Source organism: Vombatus ursinus, unplaced genomic scaffold (genome assembly GCF_900497805.2).
Source record: "Vombatus ursinus unplaced genomic scaffold, bare-nosed wombat genome assembly UNPS02014841.1, whole genome shotgun sequence".
Lineage (NCBI taxonomy): Eukaryota > Metazoa > Chordata > Mammalia > Diprotodontia > Vombatidae > Vombatus > Vombatus ursinus.
The window spans coordinates 27850940-27865779 of record NW_020954619.1 but is presented as its reverse complement, the minus strand read 5'-3'; the positions used below and the strand labels follow the sequence as shown (position 1 = coordinate 27865779).

The 14840-nt window shown below is 36.7% G+C and overlaps 1 protein-coding gene across 1 annotated transcript in view; it reads right to left on the bottom strand.

Moving 5' to 3' along the window:
- CSMD1 (CUB and Sushi multiple domains 1) overlaps positions 1-14840 on the bottom strand; it is a 2488924-nt gene that overhangs the window by 349656 nt on the left and 2124428 nt on the right. The gene's annotated exons all lie outside the window — the stretch shown is intronic.

Below are 14840 nucleotides of genomic sequence, written 5' to 3'. Positions count from 1 at the left end.
CCACTGCTTGCTAGCAGATTAGGTCATTGTCAAGACAATAATAACTTAATGGATTGTAAGATCAAACGTTTCACTTTACCATGAAGGGAACATATTTGCCTGATAGCACAATGAATGGGTACATAAGACTTTTAAATAGAACTTATCAGTACTTGAGCAAGATGTTTAAGTCAAAAGATAGGAGGAAAATGAATGGACATATGGTACAGAAAAACCTAGAACTCTGGAAACACATGCCATTTTGGAAATTATATGAAATTATATACATAATAAAACATCACATTAGATGAGGTTTTAGTTTTATACAGGCCATCTCAAATAGTGTGGACTATCACAAAACTAGTATACATTATTTTAAAAATACCTTTCTAACAGTGTGTTTAACTGATTAACAGTCAACACATAATTCTTACCCCTTGTAAATTAATTATCCAATTTGTATCGAACGTTTATGACATACAGGGGCATATAGTAGGTACTATGAGGAACACAGAAAAATATATGATATGCTTTCTGACTTTACAGACTTTGTCATATAGAAGAAGAGAGAAGAAATTTAAGTAAGAAGATAACTAGCCAATGCCTATACTTTAAGGACTGGTGATTTTATTGATGTGAAAATAAAATCACAGAATCTGAATTGGAAGGAACCTGAAAAAGTCCTTTCTATATCATACTCAAGTAGCTAAATAGCTTAAAGATCATTAGCGAGGGGGAACCCACCACTGGTAGTGGTTCTTAATTTTTTATGTATCATGTACCCCTTCTCAGAATGTTTATAAATGCATGAAATAAAAATACGTATGCTTACAAAGGAAGTTATATGTTACTGACAATAAAGATATATTTTTCCCATACAAATTGATAGGCCTCCTGAAAGGGTCCATGTACTCCTGGTTAAAAATCCCTGGTGTAAAGTAATCCTGTTCATTGTTGGATAGCTCTAATCATTAGAGGGGGAAAAAAATTCCTTCCATTAAGCTTAAGTTTACGTCTTTGAAACTTCTTGCTCTTGCTTCTAGTTCTGAACTCTGAGGCCCTATTGAGTGAGACTAGAACATCCTCCAAATGAAAACCCTTCAAATATCTGAAGACATCAATCACTCTCATACCCCCATCTTGTCTTCTCCAGATTAAATATACCTAATTCTTCTAGGCAATCCTCCACAATCCCAACCCCTCCATACTTTCGCAGACTATTTTCTTGAGTTAGATAAATGATAGGTAGGTAGGTAGAGAGATAGATAGATAGATAGATAGACAGACAGACAGACCTACAGACAGGCAAAAAGTTCGGTAGGTAAGTAGATAGGTTGATAGATACTACTAGATATTCTAGGCAATCATTTAATGATGGCCTCTTTGATCCGAACTTTTCTAGACTCTTCTCTCAGTGACAGACATATAGAACATATAAGCCTTACTAGATTGTTAAGATTATATTGGAGTTTTTACTAAACTGGCATATCCTTTAAGAAGCTAAAGGCCTAGGAAGCCAAGATGATGGAGTAAAAGGAAGCAGTATAGCCTAGTTCCTTACCAAACCTTCTGCATGAAGATCTAGAAATGTACCAGACTGAATTCTAACATGAAAACCCACGAAAAAAATCAGAGTGAGTGATTTTTTTTTCCAGTCCAGGATGGCATAGGGAAAGAAAAAGAAAGGTCTTTCAAAACTGGGTTGGGGTATGAACAAGAGTACATACTGTGACATTCTAGCATCCAGGGACTGAAAGAGCACAGAGAATGGCAAGAAGCTCGAAGGCAGAAAGAGATTCCAGGGGATCCCTGAATTAATACAGTGTGCAGGAATGAGTACCCTCTGGTATTTCTGTAGCCCACTACCCAGTTTCAGGACTTAAAGTGCCCACAGAACAAAAAGGCTTTAGTGAAAATATAGCAAATATGGTGTACATAAATACCAAATGAGTGATTCCAGAAAAAAAAATGCTGAAAGATCACTATAAAGAATGTTAGTTCAAGAAGGCACAACTTAAGCTTGTCATTAAAAGGATTTGGAGATAACATAAAATGCTTACTGTCAGAGAAGATTTTGGATGAGGATCAGAGAAGCAGCATACATGTAAGGGTAGGAATTCATTAGGCAGCTACTTGTTTAGTGGATAGAGTGCTGGGCAACAAGATGTAGTGATACTACCTGTGTGACCCTGGCAAGTCATTTAACCTCTAGTATCTGTCAAATAGGATAACAGTAGCAACTCTCTCATGGGGTTCTTGGAAATATCTAATAAGAGAAGTTCATGTGAGAGTTTATTGAGATATGAAGGGTCTGTAATCTGTATTAGTGGATGGAATATCCACATCAATGAAATTACTCCCTTTTGAAATATTCAAGTAAGTTTAATTATTATTATTCTTTTTTAAAAAAATATAGAAATACCATCTTTGCTAAGGCAGACACATTTTATAACAAAAGAATAGATAAAACCAATAGGACAAAGGGATTTTGTGAAAACCATTTTTTAAAAACATAGAGCCATAAGAGATTAATGGCCTAAATATAATTCATAGGTAGCATGTATTCACTCAAACTGGTTTTTTTTTTAGCTTGTTTTTGTCATTACCACAAAATTGACTGGATCCTAAGAAAGGAAAATATGAACGGTAAGAAATGTACCAAAAATGAAAAAAAAATACCTGGAATTAACAAATAGACTAGGCTTTGTGTGTAAGTTGAATGGCTTCTTACAGAATCAAGTTTCAGGGATGCGAAGAAGGACCCAATGCTGAAAGTGTCCTCATTATGATATCAAATCTTAGCATCATATAATTTCATAGTTGGAAGAGAATCTAGAAAAAAAAATTAGTCTAACCTCTTTTTTACAGATAAGGACATTGAGGCCTTGAGCAGAAAAGAGACAGGTAAGACACCCATTACCTTAATTTTTATATCACTATTAAAATGCAAAAAATACCTCACTCAGGATACTACTCTAAGCTGATATTGTTATTTATTTTCTATAGCAAAATTGATCAGAAATTCTATTCAAATTTAACTCATTAAACTGCTTAAAGAAAATACTTCACATGGCTTTAGATTTAACTATCAAATAAATAACATCTTTATTTTATTTTTGCCCTGTAGTTTGGCAGATTTGGAGGAATAGTGTAGGTACTAAGTAAATAAATATTTGCTGGTTGATGGTTGAATTGACTGAATAATACATAAGGGAGTCTAGAAAAAGTAGAAAAGTACTGCTTGTTTGCTAAGACCATAAAATTAGGGTTGAGTTCGTAGAAACCTGTATTTGAAGAGAAATCAGAGGTTTCCTGACAATCTCATAAGGGCCTGTATAATTTATGGAGGGAAAAATCTATCAGGAGCTTATTTTGATGATCAATAATTGTCTTATTTACAACTTATTATCAAAATAACTCATATTCATTGAATACCTAACTTGTACAAGATACTATGCTATTTAACTATCAGTAGTTACAGAGATACAGTTGAATGCCCACCCAATGCTTTCTTACATGAAGCCGTATCCTCTTCATCTCTTTCATGATTCAAAGCAAAAGAGTTAAGAGATTTGATCATTCTTTTTAAGTGCTTAGAACTCTTCCTTGTGGCTATGGTTAAAGTACTATGGCTTTTATTGCAGACCAAACTTTGCAAAGAAATTGAATCCTCTCATATCTGCTATTTCAAAAATGACTTGAAAAAATACTATAAAATCAGTTCAAATTTTCAATGAAAAGAGCAATAAGAAAATTCCATTTACAAATATTTTGTGTCTCTACTATCAAGAAAACCACCCCTTCCCCCTCCCCGTAAAACAGTAATAAAATCACTATGACCAATCACTCAATAAACATTTACTGAGCATCTGCTATGTTCCAAAAACTGTGATTCCCCAGATTGGGGATACAAAGAAGTGAAATAGGTTCTGCTCTTAAGAAGCTTAAATTCTATAGTGGTAGACAACATGTAAATATATAGAAATATCAGAAAACTACATAAAATTGCTACAAGATGATTTGGGTGGGGAGTACAATAACAACTAAGGCATCAGGAAAAGTTTACAAGGTGGCACTTGAGCTGAGTCTTGAAGGAGCCTAGGGATACTAAGAGGCAGAGGTGCATTCACTGCACTGGATGAGGTCAGCTTGATCAGACAGTATGGATCAAGAAGGAGAACGATGTGCAATGAGCTGGAAAGGAAACTGAGTCAGGTTTTAATGCTTTTAAATGGCAGAGGAGTTTATCTTTAGTTCTAGAGGTAGTGAAGGTCAAAATGAAGACAGTGGCTATGTAAGTAGAGAGAAAGGGATATACATAAGTGATACTGATATGCGCCCTCTGTTCCTGACTTTTCTGTTCTGCAAAATCAAACCTCTACTGCTGTCTTATCCTAGAACTTCCCTCAGTACCTGGGGCCTCCTCACCCTGGAACATCCTACCATTCCTGAAGCCTGATCATCTTGGAATATCCTTCAACAGTTCCCCTTCTACCATTGGTGAGCGCCTTCTGGCTCTTCCATTTTGTGAAAGCAACAGACAAGCCTACCTTCATTCCCCTCCTGCTCCCATTACTGAATTTCTGGACTTGAAAATCACACGTGCCAAGTACCTTCATTTCCTTCCTTTCTGGATCCCTTTTCTTTTAATGTCTTCCCCCATTAGAATGTAAGCTCTTTGAAGATAGGGACTATCATTTTGCTTATATTTATATCCTCTGAACTTAGCACCATACATAGAACATAGTAAGAACTTAACAAATGCTTGTTCCTTTACTTCCTTCCATCCTGAAAAGAGGGGTCAATACAGAGCCTTGGAGTCCACAATTAGTGGACATGACTTATAAGAAGATCTGGCAAAATTTCACAGGTATACAAATTTGGAGCTTGAAAGGACCTTAGATGTCAATGAGTACAAATCCTTCATTTTATGGATAAGGATGCTAAGGTTCAGTGAGGTTAAATGACATGCCCAGGGTCACACAGCTATTAAGTATCAGAAGTAGCTTTTCAGCATTACAATGATCCAAGACAATTCCAAAAGACTCATGATGGAAAATGCTATCCACATCAAAGAACTGATGGAGTCTGAAAGCAGATCAAAGCATACTATTTTCACTTTTTTTTGTTGTTTTATTTTCCTTTTGTTCTATTTCTTCTTTCACAACCTGACTAATGTGGAAATATGTTCCATATGATTGCACATGTATGATCTATATCAGATTGCTTGCTGTCTTGTGGAAGGGAGAAAAAAGAGAGGGACAGAGAAAAATTTGGAACTCAAAATCTTTCAAAAAATGAATGTTGAAAATTGTCTTTACATGTAATTGGAAAAAATAAAATTATATATATATATATACACATATATATTTTTAATTATCAGAAGCAGGATACAAAACCAGGTCTTCCTGACTCTTAAGTCTAATGTTCTTTCCACTATACCATGCTGCCTCTGAGAAGAAAGTGGCAGAGAGTTTCCATTTTCCATCAGCAGCTCTGCTTGGCTTCTCTCTAGAGAACATGAAGTCCCCAGGATAAGCTAATCACCAGAAATCTCATCTCCATGCAGAATGACTCAGGTTTTGATACCCAACACCTTCTGTACTCAATCTCACTTACCTCTCCTTTCTGATTGGAGGACTGGAGAGCAGAGCATTAAAATCCTCTTAAAACTTTCCTTTACACGGAGCTCATAACCTTCCTCCATTTTCCATTAACAGTTCTACTTGGCTTTGACTCAACAGGGCATAAGGACCTCCTGGTGGCACTGTGCTCTTTCCTCTACCCTTTAACTCCCTCTTCCCCATTTTCAGTTTCTTTATATGTATTGTCTTTCCTCCTTAAACTGTAAGGCCCTTGAGGGCCTAGACCAGATCTACACAACCTGAGGCCTGTGAGCTGTGAGCACACCAAAGGATTTCAGGCGGGCCATCGAAAAATGTAGAGGATGTTTTCCTCTACAATTTTTGTGGGCCCGCCTGAAATCCTTTGGCATGACCCAAGCAACCCACATAAGGCCCAGGGGCCTCAAGTTGTTCAGGTCTGGCCTAGGCTCCCCGCCCCCCCCCCCCCCCGCCCCCCGGCCCCTTATTGTATTTTTGTATTCCCATAGCTCAGCACAGTGCCTAGCAGATGTTTATTGAATTGAATATTGAAGATATAAGGAGAGCCAATAAAGAGTTGTATCTCAAAAATATCTATATAGCGTCAAATGCTTCAGAGAGGTCAAGGAGGATTAGGATTGAGATGTCTGGCAATGATAACTTTAGAGAAAGTACTTTCAGGAGAATGCTGAAGTCAGAAGACAGATTGGGAAAGGTTTAGAAGAGAGGAAGTGGAGTTATTTACCTGTACTATTCATACAAATTGTTATACAAACATTTCCCCCAGTAGTTTGAGATACATTCTCCCACAATTACATGTGAAACCAGGAGAAAGTGTGACTTAAGCTTAGAGCGTTGATGTGGGAAAGGGATAACTCACAGCTCCTAGTTGAATGTTTGGAAATCTCTTTCTTCTTTCACACAATTCTCATAGTTTCCCTTAGGTATGGTGAAGCTTTTTCCTGGGCTCCTTGTAGATTCATGAAGCTGTCTTTCCTTTCTAGTTTGCCCAGTGTTCCTGATGGACATGCTACTATCAACCACTGGTGTTCAGGAACACAGTCCAAAATCTCCCAATGTTTACAAGTTCCTACAATCATCCCCTGGATAATTCCCCTTTCAGGGTTTATCTGAAGTTGTTTTGTCATATAGTCTAAGTTTCAAAACTAGTTTACTATTTCTTACATACTCCCAAAGGAATCAGTGAATCTCCTCAGTCAGTTACTTTTTTTAAAATAGTATTTTATTTTTTCCTGAGGTATGTCAAGAAAATTTTTAGCATTCATTTTTACAAGATTTTGAGTTCTAAATTTTCTTCTCTCCCTCCCCTCCTCTCTTCTGAAAATGGTAGGCAGTTTGATATAATTTACACATATGCTATCATGTAAAAATATTTCCATATTAGTCACAGTTGTGAAAGAAGAAACAGATCAAAAGAAAAAAAAACATGAGAAAGAATAAAGTGAAAAAATATGCTTTAATCTGCACTGAGAGTCCATCAGTTCTTTATCTGGATATGGATAATATTTTCCTTCAGGAGTCCTTTGCACTTGTCTTGGATCATTGTGTTGCTGAGAAGAGCTGAATCATTCATAGTTGGATCATCACACAATGTTGCTGATAGTGTGCACAATGTTTTCCTGGTTCCACTCATCTCACTCCATTAGTTCATATAAATCTTTCCAGGTTTTTCTGCCTGTTTGTCATTTCTTGTTGCATGGTAGTATTCCATTACATTCATAAACCACGGGTTGTTCAACCATTCCCCAATTGATGGGCATCCCTCCAGTTTCCAATATTTTGCCACCACAAAAAAGAGCTACTATAAAATATTGTTGTACATCTGGGTCTTTTTCCCTTTTTATGTTCTCTTTGGGATACAGACCTAGTAGTATTATTGCTGAATGCAAAGGTATGCACAGTTTGATTGCCTTTTGGGCACAGTTCCAAATTGCTCTCCAGAATGGTTGGATCAATTCACAACTCCACAAACAATGCATTAGTCTTCCAATTTTCCCACATCTTCTCTAGCATTTATTATTTTCCCTTTCTGTTAGATTAGCCAATCTGATAAGTATGTGATGATACCTCAGAGTTTTTTTAATTTGCATTTCTCTGATCAAAAGTGATTTAGAGCACTTCTTCATGTGCCTATGTATAGCCTTGATTTCTTCATCTGAAAATTGCCTGTTGATATCCTTTGATATCAATTGGGGAATGGCTTATATTCTTGTAAATTTGACTCAGTTCTCTATATATTTGAGAAATGAGGTCTTTAGCAGAGAAACTTGCTATTAACCACCCCCCCAACCACCACACACACATACACACATTCGTTTTTCTGCTTTCCTTCTAATCTTGGTTGCATTGGTTTTGTTTGTACAAAAGCTTTTTAACTTAATATAATCAAAATTATCTATTTTACATTTTGTAATATTTTCTATCTCTTGTTTAGTCATGAATTCTCCCCCTCCCCATAGATCTGACAGGCAGACTATTCCTTGCTCTTCTAATTTGCTTATGGTATTACTCTTTATTTTTAAATCATGCCAAAGGTTTGTCATATCTAACTATTAACCTCCTTAGTTTCTTTCTTGTTTATTTTTTGGTTGGATTTATTGAGTTTGGAAAGGGGACAGTTGAGGTTCCCCATTAGTCTATTGCTATGTATTTCTTCCTATAACTCACTTAACTTCTCCTATAGGAATCTGGATGCTATACCACTTGGTGCGTTACTGTTTAGTATTGACATTACCTCATCGTCGATGGTACCTTTTAGCAAGATGTACTTTCCTTCCTTATTTCATTCAATTAGGTTTATTTTTGCTTTTATTTTGTCTGAGATCAGGATTGCTACCCCTGGTTTTTTTTTTCTTTTTTACTTCAGTGAAGCATAATAGATTCTGGTCCAACCTCTTACCTTTACTTTGTGTGTGTCTCTCTCTGCTTCAGTTGTATTTCTTATAAACATCATATTGCAGGATTCTGGTTTCTGATCCACTCTGCTATCTGCTTCCATTTTATGGGGTAGTTCATCCCATTCACATTCACAGTTATGATTACTATCTATGTATTTCCCTGTATCCTACTCTTCCTCCTGCCTGACCTCTCTCTCTTTTCACCCTTTAACTCCTCACTAGTACTTTGCTTCTGTCTAGCACCTCTCCTAACATGCCCTCCCTTCTGTCAGTACCTACCCCTGTCCCCTTTACTTGATCTCTTCCCCTCCTACTTCCCTGTTAGGCAAAATAGATTTCTATATTTAACTTATTGAGTATATGATTCCTTCTTTGAGACAATACTGATAAGAGCAGGTTCAAATGATGCCCATTACCCACCCTTCCATCTTCCCTCCACTGTAATAGGTCTTTCACACCTCTTTATGTGAAATATTTTACCCCCTTCCACCTATCCCTTCCTTCTGCACCCATTGTATTCCTCTTTTTCATCCCTTTTGTCATTCCCTCAAACTTACTTTATACCCATATCTTCTATATATATTCCTTCTAGCTGTACTATTAGTGATATAATTTTTATTAAAAGTATCATCTTCTCATGGAGGAATGTAAATAGTGTAGCTCTATTGAATCCCTTATGTTTTCTTTTCCCCTTTTACCTATTTATGCTTTTCTTGGGTCTTAATATTGGAGATGATATTTTCAGTTTAGTTCTAGCCTTCTTCTTATGAAAGTTTGATATCCTTCTATTTCACTGAATGACCACGTTTTTTCCTTTGATGCATTATGCTTAATTTTGCCAAGTAAGTGATTCTAGGTTGTAGTCCTAGCTTCTTTGCCTTCTGGAACATCATGTTCCATGACCTCCAATCCTTTAATGTTGCAGCTGCCAAGTGCTGTATAATCCTGATTGTGACTCCCTGATATTTGAATTGTTTCTTTCTGGCTACTTGTAGTATTTTTTTTTCTTTACCTTATAATTTTGAAATTTGACTCCAATGTTACTTGGAGTTTTTATTTTGGGATCTTTTTGCTGAGATGATTGGTGGATTCTTTCAATGCCTATTTTGCCCTCTGGTTCCATGACATCAGGGCAGTTTTCCTTGATAATTTCTTGAAAGATGCTGTCCAGGTCCTCCTTTTGATTATGGCTTTCAGGAAGTCCAATGATTCTGATATTGTCTCTCCTGGATCTATTTTCTTTTTTTTTTGGATTTATTATTATTATTATTATATTTATTTTATCAACAATCACTTCCATAAGTTTTTGAGTTTTAAATTTTTCTCCCTCTCCCTCTCCACTTCTTTTCCCAAGATGGTGCACAGTCTGATATGATAGCCTATATTTTCACATTAGTGGTGTTGTAAGTAGGAATTAGAACCAATAGGAGGAACCACTAGAAAGAGGAAACAAAACACAACAGAAGGAAAAAATAGCAAATATGCTTCAATCTGCATTCAAACTCCATAGTTCTCTCTTTGGTTGTGGATAGCATTTTCCATCATGAGGCCTTTGGAGATGTCTTAAATCCTTGTGTTGATGAGAAGGGCTAAGTCTACCAACGTTAGTCATCATACAACTTGGCTGTTACTGTATACAATGTTCTCCTGGTTCTGCTCACTTCACTCAGCATTAGTCCATACAAGTCTTTCCAGGTTTTTCTGAATTCTGCCTGCTCATCATTTCTTCTAGCACAATAGTATTCCATTACATTCATACACCACAACTTGTTCAGCCGTTCCCCAATTGATGGGCATCCTCTCAATTTCCAATTCTTTGCCACCACAAGAAGAGCTGCTATAAATATTTTTGTACGTGTGGGTCCTTTTCCCATTTGTATGATCTCTTTGGGATACAACCCTAGAAGTGCTGGGTCAAAGGGTATGCACATTTTTATAGCCCTTTGGGCATAGTTCCAAATTGCTCTCCAAAATGGTTGGATCATTTCACAACTCCACCAACAATACATTAGTGTCTGGATCTATTTTCCGGGTCAGTTGTTTTGCCCATGAAGTATTTTACATTTTCTTCCAATTTTTTTCATTCTTTCTGAGCTTGATACCACTTCCCATTTTTCTTTCAGGTTTTGCCCCTCATCGGTGTTTTGACATTGTTGTACCCTGAGTTTGTGTCTTGGTCTTCCCTGGTCACCATGATAATTTGCTATGATCAGATTCTTTTTTAAATGTTTTTTGCTCAACTTTTTTTTTTTTTGGCCTTTTTCCTTTCTTTTAAATTTGAGCTCTGCACCTGGGATGGAAGGGGTACTATCTCAGGTTTCTTGTCCCAGTGACTGTAGACCCTGGCTATTTACCTGGTGCTGCATTGATGTTGATTTGAGGCCCCCGGGGGACCCTCATGTCTGGGGCTGTGCTGAAGGGGTGCAGTGAGGGGTGGCTGGTGCTGCTGAAAGTCATAGGGGTCAGGCAGCTCACCTGGTGCTGAGCTAGGGTCCCAGTGGTGTCTGATGTGTTCTGAGGCAAAGTGGAGTGTTTCTGCAATTCCTAGGGCTACCCTGAAGTACATGGAGGTCTGGCCACTAGAGGATGCCTGTTTGCCCTAGGCTGTGCTGAACCACATGGAGATCTAGCCTACTTTCTCATAAAGCAGGAGGATGCCTGTTTGCCTGGGGCTATGTTCAAACACAGTGGTAGTTCTTAGAGCTGGAGTCTGCCAGTTCCCTGGCTATGCTAAAGCGTATGGAAGGTCCTGGTGTTGACATTTACCTGCTCTACCGCACTGGGACTCAGGATCTCCCACTGGAATGTCCTCCCCCCTTTACCCAAGTAAGACTAACTTTTCTTGCCAATCTTCCAAGTTTCTTGGGATAAAAATTATTTTACTTCTTTTTGCTGGTTCTGCTATTCCAGGATTTGTTTTGAGGCACTATTTTATGGTTGTTTGGAGGTAAATATGGATGAGTTACAGAGATTTAGTGCTTACTCTGCCATTTTGGCTCCCAGAAGCAGAATCCTCAATCAATTCTAATACATTTCCTATGTAATATCATTTCATTTCATACAATGACTTTTAATTTTCCCAAATGTATCAAAGACACTTCACATTTAATTTAATGCTTTGATTCATTCAATAGTAGTGTTCTCACCTGATAAAAGTATTGCTATTAATATTAAATAGTATGTTGGTGATTAATTAAATTGGTTCTTACCCTAATATTATGAATAAATATTTAGTAAATACCTACTAAGGGCCAGGCAATGTTTTAGCTACTAGTTATTTGAGTCAAAACATCCCTTACCCTCAAGGAACATAGTGGAAGAAACAATATATACACATGTAAGCATATGCATGCATATAAATATACATATATGTTTCTTGCTTATGCATATGTATTTACATATATAGACAGAAATGATTATTAATAAGCAATTATGGAGGAGATCCAGGTTTTTTCCTTGTCCTATTTCCTTATTTAAAGCCCAGCCTTTGAAGGGCATTACTGATCTCTGCCAAAAATTTATCTCACCTAAACTATCTTGTCTAAGTGAATTCCTGCCCCATTATGTACTACTCAGATTTGGGTAGGGATAAATTTTTTGGTTAAATTGCCCAATGCTGGGCAAGATTTGGAAGTAAATGACATGATCAAAGTCACATGCCCCAGCCCCTCATTAGAAGGTGTCTACCTTTCACTATAATAATTTTTTTCTTTCATTACTTATTAACCAATAAGAGTCAATTGCCATTCTCAGGAACACCCACTCTTCCAAGGGCATATAAGCATTGAGTGGGTTCCATGATTGGTCTTTGGCATTTGAGACCTTAAATTAATAATATGCTAGCATTGTTAACAAAATGATTATTTACCCAGAAATTTTGTCTTTCCCACTTTTTATATGACACAACATACACATATCAGAGAAAAGATATATTTCTGTCTCTCTCTCTCTCGTGTGAGTGTGTGTGTGTGTGTGTGTGTGTGTGTACAGAGAAAATGAAGGCTAATTTGAGGGCCAATATTGGGCTCATTTTCAAGTTTTGAAAGCAGAATCTCAGAAAGGAAAAGTCAACTGTCATAGCAAGGATGATACCTCTCTTCAAGTATTTATAAGGTCATTTCCCAGAAGAGGAATTAGACTTGTTTGGCTTGTCTGCAAGGGGTAGAACTAGAAACAATCAATCTATCAGTCAATATACAGGCACCAAGCCACCATAGATGTTTCAAAGAGATAGATTTAGCTTTCAGTTAGGGACAAAACTTTCTAAAAGTTACTATAGTGTTGTCCTTATATAGAATGAGTTTTCTCTGGAAGTCATGGGTTTTCTCACTGAAGTGCTTCAAGAAAAGGCTGACTTGCTATTTGTCACAAATGGTGACAATAAAATAGAGGAGATTCTAATTGCACCTAACATCAAAAAACCTAGGCTACAGGGGCAAATGTATTGGCAAGGAGACAGGTAGCTTATGGTAGATAAAACTGCAGTTGGATAAAAGTTATTCTAATCCTTCATCTCTTAAGGGTTGAGATGGGGAGGTACTTCTGGACAAGTTGTGTCATAAAGATGAGAATTTGGAGATGGTCTAAGGACAAATATTTCAGGAGACCTGAAGGACATGGGGACTGATGGCCTGGGAAGAGAGGGCAGAGCACCAAAAGGCAATGTCTGGGTTCAGTGGTTTGCTGTGGTGACAGTATCCTCTGGAGAAGAGAGGCACAGGGAGGAAATGTGCCCCTCCCCACCATGCTGTCATGTTGGAGTGAAGACCCAATAGCCAAATACTTGTTATAGCCCTGACGTAAAAGCTTTGTTTAGTCATGCCAATTAATCAATAATTTATTAAGCACCCTATAGTTTTGCATTGTGCTAGGTCAACATATTAAAGGCATTAAAAGCTCCACAGGTTACAATGTAAACAATACAACCCCTTCACTAGTGATTTCAGTAACATTAGTTTTACTATTATTTCACATTATCCATATTTCCAGCCTTTATATTCAGAATGATAGGCATAGAAATTATCATTCTTGACAACTAGAAAATAAGAGATGAAGAAATTTGAGTCAGAAAATAAAAACTAGAAAAAAAAGAAATTAACACCACATACTACCAAAAGGGGAAAAAAAACAGAAATGAGAACCTTGAGTTAAACCTTAGACCTGTTTTCTTTCAGTGAGATATGCACTCATTTTCCTCTTCTAATAAGTCTACTTTCTGGTAATAAAACTGAACTACAAATAACTATGTTGGTGAAGCAAATGTCCCCATATCTCTATGGAAATTTATAGACAAATTACTTTAATAACATCTTTCCACATTGGGTAGTAGATGAGAAGCCAGAAGAGTCAGGACCACCTTGAGAGCACTAGGTAAGAGCATTCATCAACCATAATACCACCACATGAATGAGTGCATCTGTTAGCTCCTAGTATGAAATGAACTTCATAATTTGCCATCTACAGATGTTCGGAAAATGTGTCAAAAAGGGGAGCAAATTCTCCATATGTAGCCCATGTAAATAATATCCAAGGCCTTATTTTCACAATCATTAATGCAGTCCTATTTAAATAAACTGCTCCAAACTTGCATACAAATGGTGGCAATGAGAAGAGAAATTTAACCAGAATGTGAGACTTTCCTGTGGTTTGTGTCTGGTTCTGAATGCTTATCATCAGCTGGAAATCTAGTCTTTCAGAAACATCTATGCATTTACATCCTTAAAAACTGTTTATCTCAATTCAAAAGATCACTTATTAAAGCTTATCTATGTATTTGCTTATTTGCAACTGCTTATTAAGGGAGATGAATATCAACATTAAGCATTTTTAGTACTTGAAAACATATTCTAAAATAAACTTCACTCTCATTGGAAATTCTTATTTCCTCTTTTTACAAGGTTTACCTGCATAATCAAACATCAAAGAAGATTTGTGAATTTGACCTTTGTCATCCCATTTATCAGACTATTAACTCAGCCTCACATTCATTTTTAAAAGGTTAGAGCCTCCTTTGCAGTGCCTACACTTCCAATTAAAATGAAGAATACACAGACATCGGCACTGGAGTTGCTGTTCTTTGCTAGTACAGATTTTTAAGAGTTCTTTGAGAAAAGAAATAGAAAAGTTATGCAAATAAATTGCAAATTAATACATGGGGTTATCTGTATTTTTTTAGGTATTAATAAGAATACATGTATAGATTTCACAATAAAGCTAAATTATTTTTCAAGGATGTTATAACATCATTAAGCTAACTACCTTAATAGGGATTCTTATTTTAAGACACTTCTACATTTTCTCACCAAGATACAAGGCAACACATTTTCCTTGTGTTTTTTTT